The 20,706-nt window shown below is 32.6% G+C and overlaps 1 long non-coding RNA gene across 1 annotated transcript in view; it reads right to left on the bottom strand.

The window, feature by feature from the left end:
* The window catches only part of LOC129526231 (uncharacterized), a 182,815-nt gene that overhangs the window by 17,387 nt on the left and 144,722 nt on the right, over positions 1–20,706 (bottom strand). The window contains exons 2-3 of the long non-coding RNA XR_008670828.1: positions 12,255–12,315; positions 9,220–9,254 (exon numbers count right to left, since the gene is read on the bottom strand). This is a non-coding gene — a long non-coding RNA (uncharacterized lncRNA). The remainder of the gene's footprint in view (positions 1–9,219; positions 9,255–12,254; positions 12,316–20,706) is intronic.

Here is a 20,706-nt window from a genome sequence, read left to right as displayed (position 1 = left end):
CCTCTGCCTCCCTCTTGGACCACATCTCTCTAACTCTACTCCCATCATTTCTCATCTTTAAGGGTTTGTATGATTGTTTGGGACCTATATGAATTATCAAGACTAACCTACCTATCTTAAAATCCCCTAACTAGCAGCCTTATTTCCATCTGCAGAGTCCCAACACAGCAGTACCTGGATTAATGTCTCCTTCAATAACCAACAGATGAGAATCTTGGAACAACATCTTTGGAATTTTGACTACCCCACAGTCACCAAAAAAAATAATTCTGCTCACATTTTCTGCTAATAAGTCAAAAGAGTATTTTTGGTCACACACAACTTACAACTAATATTTGAATTATATTATCATAAATTGTAATGTATGCATGTTTAAATTGACTCTGAAAACATTTTAGTTACTAACTGGTTATTCAATTTTTAATCGTTGGTTGAAAAATTTCGTTATTTTTAATTGGAGTTGTAAATACCTATGTATCTCATTTTATTCTTCAATTATAGGACTTTTTTTCATTGATCTTCAAATCTGCACCAGAGGCACGTCAAATTAAATATTTTGTTAGAAGGAACTTGACTATGTTAATTTTTAAAAGTACCTAAGCATTCCATTTACAATGTCATTTCCTTTCTCTCATCACAGAGAGGTAATTGACTTCACATATATTTAATATAATCAAAGTAGCTACTTAAATCATCTTCAACGCCTAAGTACACTCTTAACAGCTTGTGTTGATTTAGATGCATTGGAATATCTCACCCTTGGAGAGCTCACAGTATAATTTCACAGGGATGTACAACAGTGCTAAGAAAACACATCTGGTAGGACTAAGTATATTTTTGCTTAAAATGTTACCTGTCCTCTTCATTACCCCTACCATGGATTGGAATGCTAGTCCTTGGTAGGCATTTCTAAATTTTATCAGTGCAAGTCAGAAATTCCTAATAAACTGAAGTCTCTACCTTACAGAGAGATCAGTCATAATGTTATTTTGGGGGGAAGGTCAATTAGAATTCCCCACCTTTCATCCCCACCTTTGAAAAGGCCAGCATAATTTTTAATTATTATTTTTTAACACTGGCTGGGTTCTTTATTACAAAATAATCAGAAAGCAAAAGCTAATTCTTTTCTTCCAAGATTATTATTAGTTACACTAGTATACTCTAACATGGTATCATTTTAAATATTGCATTTCCCCACGTTCAGTCAGTATTGAATTCCAGCAAAACTGAGCTAAATTCATCATCCTATTAATCCACTAAAATCCTCTAAGATACGCAGGGACACAGTTCTGAACATTTCACTTACATTTTGATGGAAATATATTCTCAAGCCATAGATCTAATTTATAAAGTTTAAAATGAATGCCTCCTTTTAAATTAAGACAACCAGCAAGTATGTGACTCTTTGACATAATCACTTTGAAAGCTTGAAACTTTGCCCTTGCCTCAAATTACTTTTTCAGCTTGATCTCTTGCTTCTATCATCTACTCAACAAATGCATATAGGGTACAAAGCACTGTGTTAGGCAGTAGAGATTAAAAAAAAAAAAAAAAAAAAAAGAACACAAGAACACAGCCCCTGTTGGCAGAGTGCACGGTCTGGTGGAGGCTGCAGAAGGATGACTGACCAGGCAGTGTTATGAGGGCTGTGTGAGACATGTCCTGTATACCCAGCATGGGGGCACACACAAAAGAGGCTGAAGCATCCGAGCCTCGCTGTCACCCTGTTTTTCCTCCAATACACCACGCACATGCTTGTCTCTGCACCTTTCATCAATAGCATCCTAATTCCATAATGTGTTTTTCATCATTCTATAATAACAGAAATATTTTCTATATTTAAAAGGCAATTTAAAATACAAAATTATCCGAGATTTCTCCTTTCGCTCGAACCCATGCACATACGTAACTCCTAGAATAGGAATAAAGTTCCAAATCCTCTGTATGTACAGGGTATAGGTTATACCTACAAGAAACTTAGGAACCTTAGAGGTAAAATAAGAATAAAGTATCCCCTTTACTACATATTTATGGTAATTAAATATGGCTATATACATGAAAGAAAACATTGATTAAATTACAATATGCTATTTAAATATCTAGCTTTTTTGTTAGATATTTTAATGCTTTACAAATCCCTTTCTAATTTGATTGAAGTAACTGGAGGACTGGGACTGTGTCAGGTACAGTTTGTTTATTACATCACATTTTAAGACTTTGGTTTTGCATTTCTCTTCTACTTCTTCATTTCCACTACAGACACCTAGGAATTGATAACATACATTCTTATTTCTCCATCTTAAAAGAAACACAATTCACCTTGTTTCACTTATGTTAGCTATGACCATTTCCTCTATCTTCACCACATTATCTCCTGGAGAATTGGTCTACATTTAATAGATTTAATTATTTATTACTCATTCTGCTGATGATGTCCTTAAATATATTTTCATGCCCACAAATCCACATATCTACTTTTGCATATGTAGAGTAGTTATACTTCATAAGTAAAGTAACTATTTTCATAACCTCATTATCCTTTAAAAGTCTATGACATTTGACCCAGCTGAAATTTCCCTGAAAACTTGTGCTCCCCAACATTTACGAAACTTAGAAGTCTGGATTCTCCTCAAATGTGATTAAGTTAAATAACATGACTATTTATTATGCTGGTTAAACTTTCTTTGCCAGCTTTGCTAAGTTTCTTGTGTCTCTATACCTGCTTTGTACCTTGGGTTGTTTCCCTGCCATATTTTCATGCTTCATGTTACTTTCTTCATTTGAAAAACTAACTTACTCTCATGTAAAGAATACATTTATATGTATAAAACTAATAATTTATTCAAACATATTCAGTATAATACACAGATACATAAAATGGGAGAAGGGCTCATTCTTAAAGTAGAATGTTAACAAATAAATGTAGAAGAAATAATGTAACTAGAAAAATAGTTGTTAAAATCACTAGATGAAAGCTTAAAGAGGACAGAGATATTTATAACACTTCAAAATATTTTGCCACTAATTATTTATAAATTACAAAGAAGAAAATACTAACTTCACAGGGGAGGAATCTGGCAGACATCAACTAAATCAAGTGATCAAAGTTAATATCACCAATAATGCGACAATCTGGCATCCCATGTTTCTTAATGCAATTCAGTGAGAGCACATTGCCAATTATGTAGTATTCCTGATGAACATGTAATATGTAAATCTAATCAGTTGAAAAAAATCAACAAAACCAAGCAGGAGATTTTACAAAACAACTATTCTATTTGTTTTTGAAGACTTACATCTTTAGAGCAGTTTTTGATTCATAGCAAAATTGAGAGGGAGGAAGATAAAGAGATACCAAGTATATTTTCTCCCCCAACACTTGTACAGTCTTTCCCATTATTAATCAGAGTGGTACATTTGTTAAAAGTGATGAATTTACTTTGACACATTAGTATCACCCAAAGTCCACAGTCTAGGTTAGAGTTCACTGTTGGTGTTGAATATTGAATGGGTGTGAACAAATATATAATTACATATCTGTCCAATGTTGGACAATATCCATCATTATAGCATCATATATAGTATTTTCACTGCCTTAGAAAATCTTCTGTGCTCTATTCATTCCTTCTCTACTCCTTAACGCTTGGCAACCACTGATGTTTTTACTCTCTCCATAGTTTTGCCTTTTGCAGAATGTCATATACTTAAAATCATACAATATGTAGTCTTTGCAGATTGGCTTCTTTCATTTAGTAATATGCATTTAAGTTTCTTCCGTGTCCTGTGTATAGCTCGATAGCTCATTTCTTTTTAGCACCAAATAATATTCTATGCTCTAGATGTACCTCAGTTTATTTATTCATTCACCTACTGACGGATATCTTGGCTGCTTCCATGTTTTGATAATTATGAATAAAGCTGGTTTAAGCATCTGTGCATAGTGTTTTGTGTGAATATAAGTTTTCAGCTCTTTTGGGTAAATATCAAGAATTACAATTGCTGGATCATATGGTAAGAGTTATGTTTGGTTTTGTAAGAAACAACCAAAGTATCTTCCAAAGTAATCGTACTATTTTGCATTCCAACATGCAATGGCTGAGAGATCCTGTTTCTCAAAATCCTCACCAGCTTTTTATGTTTTCAGTGTTCTGGACTTCGGCCATTCTAATATGCATGTAGTGTTACTTCACTGTTGTTTTAATTTATATTTCTCTGATAATGTATCCTGTTGAACATCTTTTCATATACTTATTTGCTATCTGTATATCTTCTGTGGTGAGGTGACTATTAACGTCTTTGGCCCACTGGTTAATTGGTTCGTTCATTTTCTTGTCATTGAGTTTTAAGATTTATTTGTACAATTTGGATAGCAGTGTTTATCAGATACGTTTTTCAAATATCTTCTCCAACCCTGTGGCTTGTGTGTGCATCCTGCTGATGTTCTGCACCTTTCAAAACATCAATATATAACATATGTAGAATAAAATAAAATAAAAACACAGAACAATAATATGAAATGCATAGTCTTGTATCAGCAAATTTAAAATTGCTGTCCATATATTATTTAAAAAGTAATATATATTGATATTAAATGTCCTGAATTATAATTTGCATTGTATTCCTATGAAGAAAAACACACTGAATAAGTAACACAAGATGATGTCTACAATTTTGCAACAAAGGATACCAATAATGTAATGGGTATATGCTTATGTGTATTCATAGACAGAAAGCAGAAGCACACTGTGATGGTTAATACTAAGTGTCAACTTGATTGGATTGAAGGATGCAAAATATTGATTCTGGGTATGTGGTGAGGGTGTTGCCAAAGGAGATTAACATTTGAATCACTGGGCTGGGAAAGGCACTCGGTGGGTACCATCTGGGTGGGTATCATCTAATCAACTGCCAGTGCGGCTAGAATATAAAGCAGGCAGAAAAACATGAAAAGACTAGATTGGCCTAGCCTCCCAGCCTACATTTTTATCCTATTCTGAATGCTTCCTGACCTTGAACATTACACTCTAAGTTCTTTAGTTTTAGGACTCGGACTGGCTTTCCTCGCTCCTCAGCTTGCAGATGGCCTATTAAGGGACTTTTGATCATGTGAGTTAATACTTAATAAACTCCCCTTTATATATATGAATATCTATCCTATTAGCTCTGTTCCTCTTGAGAACCCTGCCTAATACACACATATTTCAAAATATTAACACATGGTGAATATAGATGTAAGATATACAAGTGTTTACTGACAATTCTTGCATCTTTTCTTGTTTGGATTTTAAGTGAATATATATAGCAGATATGAAAACAGTAGTAAAATGATAATTAAGAATTTTGCTATAATAGTGCTTACATATTGAGACAAAACAGATAAAAATGTATAACAGCTTAATTACATATTATGTTAAGTTCTATGAATTAAATAAATCACACAGTGTGGGAGAAGCCCTCTTTAGAACATGTGATCAGGAATTTCCTCTTCAGAGGTTGAGAGTTGAGACAGAGTGTGCGTGGCCCAAGCCAGCAGAGGAGTTGCAGAAGAGCATACTGTGCACAGGTGGCAGCCAATATAAAGGCCCTGAAGCTGCAAGAGGCTTAGAAGTTAGAAGAACACAAAGGGATCCAGTGCAACTGGACTTCCAACAGCCGGGGACCAACAGCTGAGATGTCTGTGTAGTCAAGAGCTAGAGGCAAGGATCACTTAGGTCACCATAAAGAGGTTGAAATTTATTCTGAGAATAATGCTAAGCCACTGGAATATTTAAAAATAAAGAAGTTGCAGTACCTGATTTACATTCCAAAAATGACTCTGCTTTAAAAAGTGGGTGAATTTTGTAATTTAAATGAAAATTATGGGAGAGATGTAGTGGTAATGAAATCAGAAAGAATCCCCAATAAAATAAAAGAAATATGTGGAAACAGGTGTTGGTTTAATGATGATAATCCCAGGTGCAAGGAGAAAAGGCAAACATGGAGAACTTCCAGGGCAGAACTGAATATGGAGCTAATTATAGTTATATTTGTATGTGTGTATATATATATATATATATGTGTGTGTGTATATGTATATACATAAAATATACATGTGTAATATTTACACAAATATATAATTATAAAATATAACATAATCACTTTGTTATTTCCATATATATTTAGTAATCTTCAATTACTCATTATGAGTAATTTACATGATCATGAGTTCTGTTTTGGCAACAACAAGGAAGAACTTTCTTCCAGATATAGATTGAAGCAAGGCAGAGGCAAGGAGGTATGCAACGAGATAAAGGTGAGACAAGAAGTTCTAGAAAAGCAAAAACTTAGAGCAATGGGTTTCTTAAAGAAGTATATCTCTGGAATCATTCTGAAACTGGTGACAATTATTAATATATTAATTATTTTAATATTTTTAATTAATTTTAATTAATTTAATTTTTTAATTTAATTTAAATTAATTAATAAATTTAATTAATTTAAATAATTTTAATATTTAAATAATAATTGTTAATTATTAATTAACAACAAAACAGCAGATATTGCTGTTTTTTTTTTCTATTTATGAGATGTAAGTTTGGGTTTATGCATTAGAGTAGAAATTAATTTTATAAAGCTAAAGAAATTGTGGCTGCATAGGTAACCTCCCAAAGATGGTACCAGCAGAAAAATAATGTTCCTGTAAACAAGTTCCCACTGTCTTCTGTCAAGAAGGAAGCAGAGGATGAAGGCAGGCAGAAGGAAAGAGGAGAAGAAACACAAGGCAGGGAAATAGCAGACATGGGCTTGGGCCATTGTTTCTCAAAGTATACTTTTCCAATTAGAGAGGGTAGACACCTAATCTCAAAGCCTAGCTTGGAGTTTATAAAATTATACTGCCTTATGTTTATGATAAAAGGTAACTGGGCTCTTTAATAACTAGGGGAGATCACAAAAATCATAAAAGCTGCCATAAATTTGTATGTGAGGTACATGGAAAATAAAATGAATCTATAGATCTTTTAAGGGTGAAGTTGAGAAAATAGACTTGTGTTCTAATTAATCCAGAGACACCCTCTCCTTAACTTTAAAAGGTGTGTGTATCTACATCCGTGCTTATCAATTTCTATTATCTCAATAAATCCTACAATATTTAACTATTGACCAGACAGCTCATTTGACTTCCAAATATGGGTAATATCTATTTTTTGATTTCTCTTATTTTAAGTACCTTTCAGTTAATTCCAAATCGAAATTGTCTGCATTAATCACAACTGATTCATTGTCTTCAACTATAATAATGTCTATGTTTTTTCCTATCACTCCAGTTAAACATATGTAACTTTTCATTTTTCCATCATTTTCATATTTCCATATATATGTTTCTATGTTTTAAATATCTTCTCTTTTTCTCCATATTTCAATCACCTAGCCTGTGCCTTAAAGGTTTACTTTTAACACTGCAGCACTAAGACTTTCAGTACTAAGATGGTGGCTGTTTGTGTGCAGACAAACCACCATCCGATTTTGGATGCTCTCTTCTTCCCAACAAATGTTATGTGCAGAGTAAACCATATTTGTTGATTGAAGTAATTAGTTTTCCTGCCATTTGAAAATCAACAGGAAATAGGTAAATTGGTCTTTTCATGGATACTATGTAAGGATAATGCAAAAATTAATTTAAGTCATCTAAGCCAGTCTTAGAATATTTAAACAACCTTGGATAGTATGTACTGCAACAATTTGGTTTACAGATGAGAATAAGACCCAGATGTGCTAAGTCAAATTACACAGATGACACAAGTAGAAACTTGTGGTCTCTGTTACTGTTCTCCTTGACTACACCATACCGTCCAAACAAAACAGTATTTTAATTTCTTTAACAACATATTCATCTATATATCTTATTTAAAAACACAGGAAAATATACCCATATATAAAAACACATGATTCAAACAAACCAGTCCATAACCATGGATTCAAACAAGTGTGGGAGGTGGGCCTCTGTCTCTCTCATACTGAATATATGACCATTTATGTCTGGCTTGAAGGTGCTATGAAACAGGTATCTAGCTTGTTGCCCATCTAAATAATTGGAAGAATGAAATAATATACCTTAAATCAGGGATATGAAAATTATCGACATATCAAATCCACCCTGCTACCCATATTACACACACACACACATGCAAAAAATATATATTTTTATATATGTATATATTTATAAAAATATATGTAGTAGAATAGCTTTATATTTGCAGAGAAAATACAAGGACTCTACAGCCAGTTCCCATATTATCTACATCTACTCTCACTATTATTAACATCTTACATTAGTATGATAAATTTGTCACAACCCATTAACCAATATAAAGACATTATTAAGAAATGATTGTACTTTATTCAGATTTTCTTAGTTCTTATCCAATTCCTTTCTGCTTCAGAATTTCACTCAATCATGACATTGGATTTAGTGGTCATGTCTCCTTAGGCTCTACGTCACTGTGACATTTTCTCTGAATTTCTTTGTTTTTAGTAACTATGACAGTTTTGAGGAATACCAGCAAGAAATTTTGCACCTCAATTGCAATTTGTTCAATGTTTTTCTCATTATTAGACTGGTGTCATCAGTTTTTGGAAGAAAGACCACAAAATAAATTGCCATGTTCATCATATCAAGTGTTTTGATGTTGATGTGAACCTAGATCTACTTACTTGAGTTAATGTTTGTCAGGTTTCTCCACTGTAAAGTTACTCTTCTCCTACCACTCTCACTTTTCATATTGTACTCTTTGGAAGGAGGTCACTATGCTCAGCTTACACTTAAGGAGTGTGGAGTTATATTCTACCTCCTTAAAGGCGAGATACCCAGGTACATTATTTAGAAATTTTCTGCATAGGAGATTTGTCTATTCTGCAGCATTTATAACTATAAACTCATGGATATTTATTTTGTATTTTGGATTATAATCCAATACTAGCCTATTTATCTTATTTTTCAAATTGTTTCAGCTTTAGCCATTGGGAGCACTTTCAGTTGGCCCCCAGGACCATTTGGCATAATCGCTTATTTTTGTTGTTGTTTTGTTTTTGAGCATTTTTTTACTTTCTGAATGACAAAATGTTCCAGGCTTATCTTGTATACTTACTGGACCAGTCCTACAATGATTCTCTAAAAAGAACTTCTTCCTATTTTTGGAGAATGACATTAGAAACCAAAATCTGAGTATTATAGGTACTTACTGTTTCTGGGGCTCATTGCGTCTAAGTCTTCTTAGCTGATAAGCAAGGAAATATACATGTATATTAACCTGATTATATTCACAAATATGGAAATATATTTATATTTATAAGTAATCATTTATAAAGATGATATGACATAATATTTGTGTCTATAACTTGAATCAGTTACCACATGAAACATTCCAGCCTCTTTCCTTTTGTTACCTACAAACTCTCACTCCCAAAATTGAAAACCTGGCTCCACTCTTCAACTATTCATTTACTCAGTGTTCAGTTCCCATACACATATATAAAGGCATTAGCGTTGTTAACCTGTATCCCCATTGGAAATAAATATGTCAACTACGGTACAATGCTTATGCATAGTTTTTTTCTGTCCTTATGGACATCAATGATTTCAAAAGTAACTTAGGTCAGCACCTTTTTCTCTCTTTTTAGAGAGGCTATTTTGTATAATTATAGTTAAATTATTTAGTCACATTTTGCATTGCATTCAGTTATCTCTTGACCTCCCAAATTATTTTTTAATTGCATATTGTATGAGATCATTCCTGCATTGCTATAAAGAAATATCTGAGAGTGGGTAATTGATAAAGAAAAGAAGTTTATTTGGCTCACAGTTCCACCAGCTTTATAGGAAGCATGGTGCTGGCATCTGCTAGTCTTCCAGGGAGGCCTCAGGAGGCTTACAATCATAGTAGAAGGTGAAAGGGGAGCAGGTATGTCATATGGTGAAAGTAGGAGCAAGTGGGATAGAATGAGGAAGGAGGTGCCATACACTCTTAAATGACCAGATCTCACAAGAACTAACTATCAAAAATATAGCATCAATCAATAAGGGATCTTCCCTTATGATTTAAACACCTCCCACCAGTGCCCACTTCCAGCATTGGAGGTTACAATTCAACATGAGATTTGCATGGGGACAAATATCAAAACTATATCACATATATTAGGGCGTGCTCCTTGTGCTGTTAAGTTCTATGAGTTTCGCAAACTGCATAGTGTCATGTATCCACAAGTACACAGTATAATACAGAATAGTTTTGATATGTGCTAAAAAATCTTTGATGATATAGCTATTCAATTCCCTCCTTCCTTTCTTTTTTACTATAGTTTTACCTTCTGCAGAATGGCATATAATTGGGAATATCCAGCATGTAGCTTTTTTCATAATGGCTTCTTTCACTTAGTAATATGAATTCACAGTTTGTCTATGTTTTTTGATGGCTTAATACCTCACTTCTTTTTAATGATGAATAATATTCCACTATGTGGCTGTATTACAAATTGTTTATCCATTCATCTATTAATAAAATCTTGGTTGCCCTCAATTTTCGGCAATCGTGAATGAAGTTTCTGTAAACATTCACATGTAGATGAAAGTAAGTTTTCAAATCAATTCAGCATATATGTTAAAACATGATTACTGCACGATATAGTAAAAGTACATTTAGTTTTGTAAGAATCTGACAAACTGTCTTCCAAAGTGGCTGTACCATTTGAAATGAGTGAGTTTTCATAACCAACATTTGGTATTGCTTTTTTTTATTTTCATTTTTGCTATTCTAATAGTTGTGCAGTTTTACCTTACTGCCATTTTTGCCTGTTTTTTGAAATAAGGTTTTTTTGGAACACAGTCACACCATACTATTGTCTGTTACTGCTTTCACGCTACAATGGCAGAATCGAGTGGTTGTGATAGAGTTGCATATGACCCACAAAGACTAAAATATTTACCATCTGACCCTTTAAATAAAAAGTTTGCTAAATATCACATAAACTAAAAGAGACAATGCACTGAAATTTAATTAGTAAACTGCTAAAATTATTACTTTTATTTTAATTACACATTCCAATAATTTCCAATTAAAATTATATAATTACAAATTTTAAGTAAAATTATAAACAGCTATAATTAATTCCTGCAAACTTTCACAGAGAAAATTTTGCAGATGAAATAAAACCTTGCCTTTTTGCCTTTATATATATATATATACACTTACATATATACACTTATATATATACTTATATATATACACACATATATGTATACTTGAAAAATAGAAAAGTAAGTTAATGTAAAGATTAGAGAGAAATGTAGTTAAAAATAGATAATGGAGGAACTAATATATTTTACTTGTACTGATAGCATCTGACAATAATTTTGTATAATAACTCCTTTTGTTTTTACAAGTAATTCCAATGATAGTATTATGCTATATTGATATGGGCAAAATTAAGAGTTACAAATTTGTCCAAGTGCATAGAACTAATAAATGGGTTTAAACCCATTTAACAACAAAATTTTGTCTTCATATTTTCAGCACTGTTCATTTCAAAAATATCACAATATGAAAAAAAATCTTATCATCTAAGACCATCTTATTCAATAATTAGCTGAGTCATCTCCTGACAGGTGTTAATAATAATAGCAGCCTATCAAAGGGACTGGACATCCTATTAAAATTTTTAATGAGTCTAGGGAATGTTACACTTCTGTAGACTTTATCAAAGTCTGTAGAATTTATCAACACTGTAACATGAAAGTTTTGATGTTGTGATCCTATAGGAATCCTATATCTGATGCATTTTCTATCAAAATATTGCCAAACTAGATGAAGTAAAATGAATCAAAATGCTATAATCATAAGCAGAGAATAGAATGATTACTTTTTACAAAAAATGATGTGCTCATATACAAATTTAAGTAACGTATATTGGCCAAAGAGTTCTAGAGCATACAGAAAAAGGCCCCTTTCTAGTACCTGAGAACTGTGAGATTTAAATTTAGCAAAGACTGAATAAAGTCTGGATTTAAAAATCATCACGAAAACAGCTCTTAAATTTTCATATAATAACTATGTCCACCAATGTTCGTCAAGATTTAAAGAACTGCAAATATTTAAGTGCTTATATTTTCACACTTGTCATTTAAGATGCATATTAAAATTGGGTATAATAAGTCAGAAATATGGACAGTAGAAATCTTTTCTTACAGAAGATAAGCTTAACTCAGCCTGCCACCAACATACCATCTGTTCTGCATCTCTTCTTAGATCAAGACACAATAGACTGAAGCATATGGACTGTAGGCTGTGAACAAGAAAGAATTTTTAGCATGTTAGCATTCTTTTTTGGATTTCTGTTTTGTTTTGCTTTAGATTGTTGTGTTTTGTTTTGTTTTTCCACATTCTATGTTTTTATTCATCGGGGGTAATTTAAATAGCATCCTGATTGAAGGGTAAATGGAACTGCATGCCTTTTAAAAGATATTTTGTTTTCCTAATGTAATATTACATGACAAACAATGGAAATGGCTAAAAATTTCAACAACAATTTTTCCTTTCCCCAAGCCTTCAGAGTTAAGTTTAATATGTCAACAACCACTGCTACTGGAAGAGAAATTTGTCTTTATTGTATTGTATTCCTTTACCTATTCCCCTTGCCACCTGATAGTTCATAGATCTAAGTGCATAAATGATCCCTCATCTGCATGCAATATATGAAATTGCACGCAATAAAATAGTAACAATGAAGATAATATCTAACATTCTGTATTTACTATGAAGTAATATCTAACATGTTATTAGCATGTTACATATTGCTCTACATCTCTTACATTATTAATTTTAGCAAGAATAGCTATGTTAAGCATTCATATTTTGAGACCCATTTTATAAATGATGAAAGTGAAGAAAAAAACTCAATAACTCTTAGGGCATGATAACCGAAAGATACCCTAAAGTACTGCAAGAAAATATATGAATCTCACATCATCACAGTGTAAGATAAAAATGAAACTTTAGGCCAATTTGAATAATGAAAATTTGAACCTCAATATCAAGTGATGAATAAGGCATTAAATATTATTATCATTTTTTAAATTGTATTCCAATTTGAAAGCACAAATGCCATTATGCTTGACTGGATTTTTAAATATTGCACCTTCTTTTTATCCCTGATTGAGAGAGGCATGTGTATCTAAATGAAGCAACTTACCTTATAGATCTCTATAAAAAGAAAGACCAAGCTGATAGTCATCACTGCACTGTTTTCATCTGTCCAGTCAAACAAATCAGCATTTAGATTACTGAATTGTTCCTTTCTCATCACTTTTTACCACCATCAGACACAAATAACTGCTTCTGAAGTGTTCTTGTCAGTGTTCCCTATCATTTCGGATGTAAATCTAGCCATGACACTTCCTTGTTACTAGTTTTCACGCCTGCTTATCTGAACAGCTTTCACAAAGCTGGTTCTAGCTATCAGTCAAATAAGACAAGGGAAAGACAAATTTCTGGCGACCCAGGACAGAAGAAGAGAGAGAATGAAAACAGTGACAAAGACATGCACCATTCAAATTCAAAGGATGTGGACAGCTCTCTTGTTTGGAACATCAATTTCTGTCTGTCAGATTTTAAATAGAGTTGCTGGCTAAAACATCTAGATACAGGAAGACAGCTATAGGACAAAACAGAAAATAGTGCTAAAGTCTGTGAAAATTTATATCAACATGAAGAATTTGAAAACCAAAAAATGCTTTAAAAGCCTCTAGATACTGAAAGAATGTACATAGAGTTCAACTTTTTCACTTTTTTAAATTGTGCTACTAGGAAAAAATTGCTTAATATCTGTTCCTTGGTTTTAGCCTCTGAAATATGAGAATGGTAATCATATATGCCGCATAAAATTTGCCGTGTAGACTTAATTAGTCAGTGCAAGCAGAATACTTAAAATGGTCTTATGTATAGTAAGGGGTCAATCAATGCCACTTTCATTAGAAACTGTTTTAGTAGATATTGGGTCTTGCTATGTTATTTAGATACTCCTGGCCTCAAACCATCCCCCCTCCTCAGTCTCCCAAAGTAATGGATTACAGGCATGAGCCACTGCACCTGGCTAAAAACATTATTATTAAGTTTAATGTAATACTATTTTCAGAAGTAATTGTATTGAGTCATAAAAAGTGATAAGAAGTCAATAGTGTTGGAAAAAAGTCTGGTGTTTAAATTCAAAAGTTTTAATCTTTATAAAATTTTTAAAATTTATTATAAATTTTACTTAGATTTTACATTAGCATGAATTAAGTATTTCATTTAGGCCAGAATTTGAATGAATTACAACTGAAATTTTTAAATTGAATTTTGAGTGAAAAATTGTAGTGATATTACCACCAATTCAGTTGATTAAAAGACTTAACAAAAAAAAAAAGATTATTCAAAAAATTACTCATGTTTTAGGAACAGAAAAAGTCTTACTCTTAAAGGATTTAAATGTGAAACCTCTCTGTTGGTATGATTTAAAATAACTAAAGACAATTTGGTTATCCAAAATACCTCTTCTTGCATCTACAATAGTTTTTTAATATTCTTGCATATTCTGTTTTTTTAGTTTTTACAATAAAAGCCTACATTAACATAATTTCAAATAATTAATAAGTGATTAACAGATATTAGTATGCTAGATATTAGTATGCTAATTAAATGTTATTTAAGGTAAAGGGTAAGAGTTTCTTTGCAAAGTATTACATGAGTAGAACTGAGATTTTTAAAGGTCTTTTTCTAATTATTAAAACACACGAAATGTTAATAAAACTTAAAAATTAAATTAAAGTACAAAAAGAAAAGTAAATCCAGATTACTTTCAGATTTCAGAACAAATGCTAATATCCTTAGTATCCAGTTTGACATTACACCTAGTGAATATTAACCTTCAAATAAATATCAATTTTATCGACAACAATGTACCATTTTGAAAAATTATTTTATATCTAAGATATAGACAGAGAATACTAAATTCTGTGAGACTAAGGAGAAACCAGCAAGTTCATGCTCACCTGATGAGAGAGGATATTGAAATAGACCTTCTGTAAATTGATTTGGCAAAAATTATTACAAATCTTAGCAATAATGTTGAACTAGATATTCTTCACTTATTAACACATGCTAAAAATAATTATACACATGAATAAAGATATATGCCAAGTAAAATATAGTGGAATGTGATGTACAGTAAAAAGTTGAATTTTTTTTTCATTTAAATTTTAATTTTAGATTCAGAGGGTACGTGTGTGTTTGCTGGAAGAGTATGTTGTGTGACGCTGAGGTCTGGCATACGATGGAACCTATCATCCAGTTATTGAGCATGGTACCCAATAGTTAGTTTTACAACCCTTGCTCTCCCTCCTTCTTTCCCACTTCATAGTTCCCAATATCTATTGTTCATATCTTTATGTCCATGTGTACCCATTTTTGTTTTTTTTTTATAATTTCAACTTTTATTATAGATTAAAGGGTATATGTGAAGGTTTGTTACATGGGTATATTGAGTGCATTGAGTTTGGGGGTACAAATAACCTCATCACTCAGGTAGTGAGTGTAATACCCAATAAGTGGTTTTTCAGCCTATGCCCCTCTCCTTCTCTCCTGCATCTAGTTCCCAGTGTCCTGCTTTACCCACCTTATTTTTACGTGTACTCAATCATTAGCTCCATTTATAAGTGATAACATGCAGTCTTTGGTTTTCTGTACTTGTGTTAATCTGCTTAGGGCAATGACCTCCAGTTCCATCCACGCTGCTGTAAAGAACATACTTTTGTTCTCTCTACGGCTGTGTAGTATTCCATGGTGTAGATGTACTACATTTTCTGTATCCAATCCACCATTGATGGGCACTTAATGTTGATTTCATGTCTTTGCTATGGTGAGTAATGCTTTGATGAACATGTAAGTGCATGTTTCTTTTGGTAGAATGATTTATATTACTATGGGTATATACCCTCTAACGAGATTACTGTTAGTTCTATGTTTACTTATTTGAGAAATCTCCAAACTGCTTTCTAAAGGAGCTGAAGTATTTTGCATTCCAACAAAATGTGTATAAGTGTTCCCTATTCCCTGCAGCCTGGCCAGCACCTGCTATTTTTGACTTTTTATTAATAGTCATTCTGACTGGTGTGAAATTGTATCAGTGGTTTTGATTTATATCTTTCTGACATCAGGGATGTTGAGCAATTTTTATGTATTTGTTGGTCATTTGTATGTCTTCTTAAAGAAATGTCTATTCATAGCCTTTGCCCATTTTTAATAGGGTTATTTGTGTGTTTATTTTTGGTGTTTATTTGTTTAGTTCCTTGTAGATTCTGGGTATTACACCTTTACCAGATGCATAGTTTATGACTGTTTTCTCCTATTCTGTAGGTTGTCTGTTTACCCTGTCAGTAATTGCTCTTGCTGTGTAGAAGCTCTTTAGTTTTATTAGGTCCCACTTGTCAACTTTTGTTTCTGTTACAGTTACTTTTGGGGACTTATTCACAAATTATTTGCCAAAGCAAATATCAAGAAGCTTTTCTTCTCGGATTTTTATAGTTTGAGGTCTTATATTTAAGTATTTAATCCCTATTGCATTGATTTTTATATGTGGTGAGAGGTAGGGGTCCGGTTCTTTTGATATAGCTAGCCAGCTATCCCTGCATCATTTATTGAATAGGACGTTCTTTCCTCATTGCAAAATCCTGTCAATTTTGTAAAAGATCAGACGGTTGTAGGTGTGTAGGTTTACTTCTGGGCTCTCTATTCTATTTCATTGGTCAGTATGTCTATTTTTTTATAGTTCCCACTTATAAGTGAGACTACACGGTATTTGGTTTTCTGTTTCTATATTAATTCTCTTAGTACAACGTCATCTAACTGCATCCATGTTGCTGCAAATAAAATTATTTCATTCTTTTTATAGCTGTGTAGTATTCCATGTTGTATATGTACCACAATTTCTTTATCAGATCTACTGTTGATAGGTACCTAGGTTGATTCTACCTTTTTGCTACTGAGAATAGCGCTAAGTAAGATGGATGTATTAGTGCATGTGTCTTTTCAACAGAATGATTTATTCTCCATTGGGTATATACCAAGTAATTGAATTGGTGAGTCAAATAGTGGTACTATTTTTAGTTCCTTGAGAAATCTCCAAACTGGTTTCTATAGTGGCTGAACTATTTTGAATTCCCACCAATAGTGTATAAGTGTTCCTCTTTCTCTGCAGCCTCACCTACTGTTGTTTTTACTTTTAATAAGAGCCATTCTGGTTGGTGTGAGAAGATATCTCATCATTATGTTTTAAAACTGAGAAGAGTCTTTGAAAATATATTAGTTTTGTTGAATATTAGGAAACTCAGAAAGTAATAAAAGAGAAAATACAAGCTGCCAAAACTTTTGTTTGTAGAGACAAATATTTTGATGCATTTTCAATTCTTTTATTTTCTATTACTAACACATTTGGGGAGGAAGTGGGCTCAATTGTTGTGATTTCCAACTTCGGGGCCTGATATGGCTAAGTTTTGCCATTTAATAGCTCCGTCATTCAGGTTGTGGAATTAGTTTAATCCCTGAAAGACTAATCAAAACTAAATTCTGTTAGTACCCATATCAAAGGACTCATTGAGGATTAAATCTGATAATTCAAAGAAAGGCTTAGGACACATCTGATTTATGATCCTTTGCCAGACATTGGTGTAACAGCTTTAACATTCAAACATGTTTTTCCCTTTTGCCTTTCAAAGAGGAGAAGCATTATCTAATCAAAATATGACTTTCTTCTACCTGAAGGAGTGTTAGGATTTATTTACTCAGAATGTAAAAGCAAAAGAGAGTTTATATCAGGCTTTTGACATCCAAAATAGGGCATGGCATGGAGTTAATAAAAGGCAAAGCTTTGCCAAGAGGTAAGATTTATTCAATACCTGTTTTTCCTCTTTTATGACATCAAAAATTAGTCCTTTATTCTTACTCGTAGAATTTTATGTAAATGAATATATAATATATTATGTTAATAAAAGATAATTTTTGACCCTTCCTATACGGATTGTGGAAGAGAAGCATGTTGAAGGCAAATAACATAGCCTCTACTTTCAGTGTAAAATGCTGGGAAGATGTGACTAGCCACATGCCTGCTGAAATCCTAGGGATAAAAGTACAATGTGCTTCAGGGTCACCGCTCATCTCCAAGAACCACTAGGAATAAACCACTGCCCAGAAATAAAGAATGAGGTTCTGGAAAGCATTGCATGACCCAGACACCCTGTTCCCTCCATTCCCACATGTGATAAAAGACATACAGTGGGCTGGGCACTGTGGGTCATGTCTGTAATCCCAGCACTTTGGGAGGCCGAGGAGAGCTGATCACTTGAGGTCAGGAGTTCGAGATCAGCTTGACCAAAATGACGAAATCCCGTCTCTACTAAACTTACAAAAATTAGCTAGGTGTGGTGGCACACACCTGTAATCTCAGCTACTTGGGAGGCTGAGGCACCACCACCACTTAAACCAGGGAGGCAGAAGTTGTCATGAGCCGAGATTGGGTCACGGTCACCACACTCCAGCCTGGGTGACAGAGGGTGACTATACTTCAGAAAAAAAAAAAAAAAAAAAAAGAGACATAATGATGTCTTCCTTTACTCCTATATCCATACTCCATCATAATGAAGACCAGCAGATAGAATGGAATCCGAAGGAATGAGCATGTTATTTACAGACGATTCAAATTTCGGGAGAGTAGAAAATACGTTTATCTGTTCAATTACCCAGAGGGTAAGACTTACACGAGGAGGATGAGAAGGAATTTAGGATATTCAGAATGAACCTGAGTATATTATGATTAATTTGCAATCCTGCCACAGGAGTTACTACTAATTATTATTATAGTTAATATTTGTGTCTGTAGTATTTTTCCTTTTTGTTTTATTCTATGTCTAAATCTTAATTCTCCCCTCGATTTAGGACTTTTTGTTAGGTGTCTCAATGATATGAATAAATATAATCAGTTTATCCAATATTTAAATACTGAACTTTTAGATTATTTTCATTATGTTTTTCTGTTAGAAATAAAACTTCAGCTGATATTTTGCAGTTTATTTATGGATGAGATTAGTTTCTTAGTGGACAGCCTAAAAATAACTTGGCTTAGAACCTATTAATATTTTTTAAACCTTTGAAGCACATTAGCAAGTTATTTTTTTCAGAATGTTTCAACTGACATTCTAATCATACTGTTGCAAGCAACAATTAAGTTTAATAAAAAGGAAGGTCATCAGAAATATCCATAACTGATAACGAAGCCCTGTTAAACAAATAATTATAAAAATTTCCATATTAAAGTTTCTCAAACATTTAAAACATTATAATATGGATATTAGGAATTACAGAGATGAAAGTGGGTAAACAGTTACTATAAGAAATTTCCCATGTAATTTCACAAGCTTTTTTATGTCTGGGACTCTGTTATATTAGTATTAACCACAAATCCAAGACTGAATTTGTCTGTCACCTTGTATTATATGCATTCCTTTTCATTCTTTTGCATCTAGATCCTCCTGTGAAAAAATCTCAGTATTAGAGTATAAATGATCATGTGTTTTAAAATCAAAATTCTGAATTCAGAGAAAAGTACGCAAATACAAATAAATATACATTTTTCACATCTTTAGAAAGGACAACTCTACATGGATTTTACATCCTCCAAAATCTAGTCCCACATTTTTTTCTAGTCTCACTTTTTTGCTTTTATTATTGACAAATAATAATTATATATATTTATAGGATACAATGTGATGTTTTGACATATGTATACATTGAGTAGTGATTATATCAAGCTGGTCAACATATCTCTCACCTCACCACTTATTCTCTTGTAGAGAGAACGTTTAAAAATCTAATCTTTCAGCAATTTTGAAACATATAATACATTATTATTAACTCTTGACACCATGCTATGCAATAGATCTTGAGCTCTTAGAACTGCTTAACTCACACTCTACTTCAGCCCAGAGTGATCTGTACTCAGTCATTCTCATTCATTTGTTATGCAAACTGAGTCCCCTGCTAGGTTCAGACACAGAGGACCACTTAAATTCTATAGTTTTCATAAAATATTCTGTTAATACAGTTAAAAACTATTTTCTCTTAAATGAATTTACCAGTAAAATTTAATATTTTTAAAATTATTATTTTAAAATCTCAAGAGAAATGCAAAATTATTAAACATTGAGTCCCTACTTGTTTGTTTTCCTCTGTCTCTTTCTCTTTCATTCTTTTCATCCGTTTGCATATATGATTTTGACATTGTTCAGAATGTATCAATTTGAACAGTACCAGTTAAGATAATGTCTTTTGTGTGACATACAGCCCTCCTATTGCTGTTTAAGAAGTGCAGATTACTACACACAGGAGATTAAGTTTTCAGGAGCATGACTGAATTTATTTTAATTGTCTTATACATCTTAATATATTTTCCCTCTGCAATTTGTGTGTGTGTGTGTGTGTCTGTTTAAAGCTTCATAGCCAGTTAAAATAATTATTAATCTCATGGTTTTGTTTTATTCAAGCTATTTGTTTTATGATAGAGTAAAATACCTATTGGCTTGTCAAAGTACAAAAGGAGATGTTTTGCCTAGGGCATTGTGTTTTCTAGTAGAAATAATATACCAAAAAT

This window comes from Gorilla gorilla, chromosome 14 (genome assembly GCF_029281585.2).
Source record: "Gorilla gorilla gorilla isolate KB3781 chromosome 14, NHGRI_mGorGor1-v2.1_pri, whole genome shotgun sequence".
NCBI classification, from domain to species: domain Eukaryota; kingdom Metazoa; phylum Chordata; class Mammalia; order Primates; family Hominidae; genus Gorilla; species Gorilla gorilla.
The sequence above is the reverse complement of the archived record's forward strand: the minus strand, read 5'-3'. Positions and strand labels throughout refer to the sequence as shown.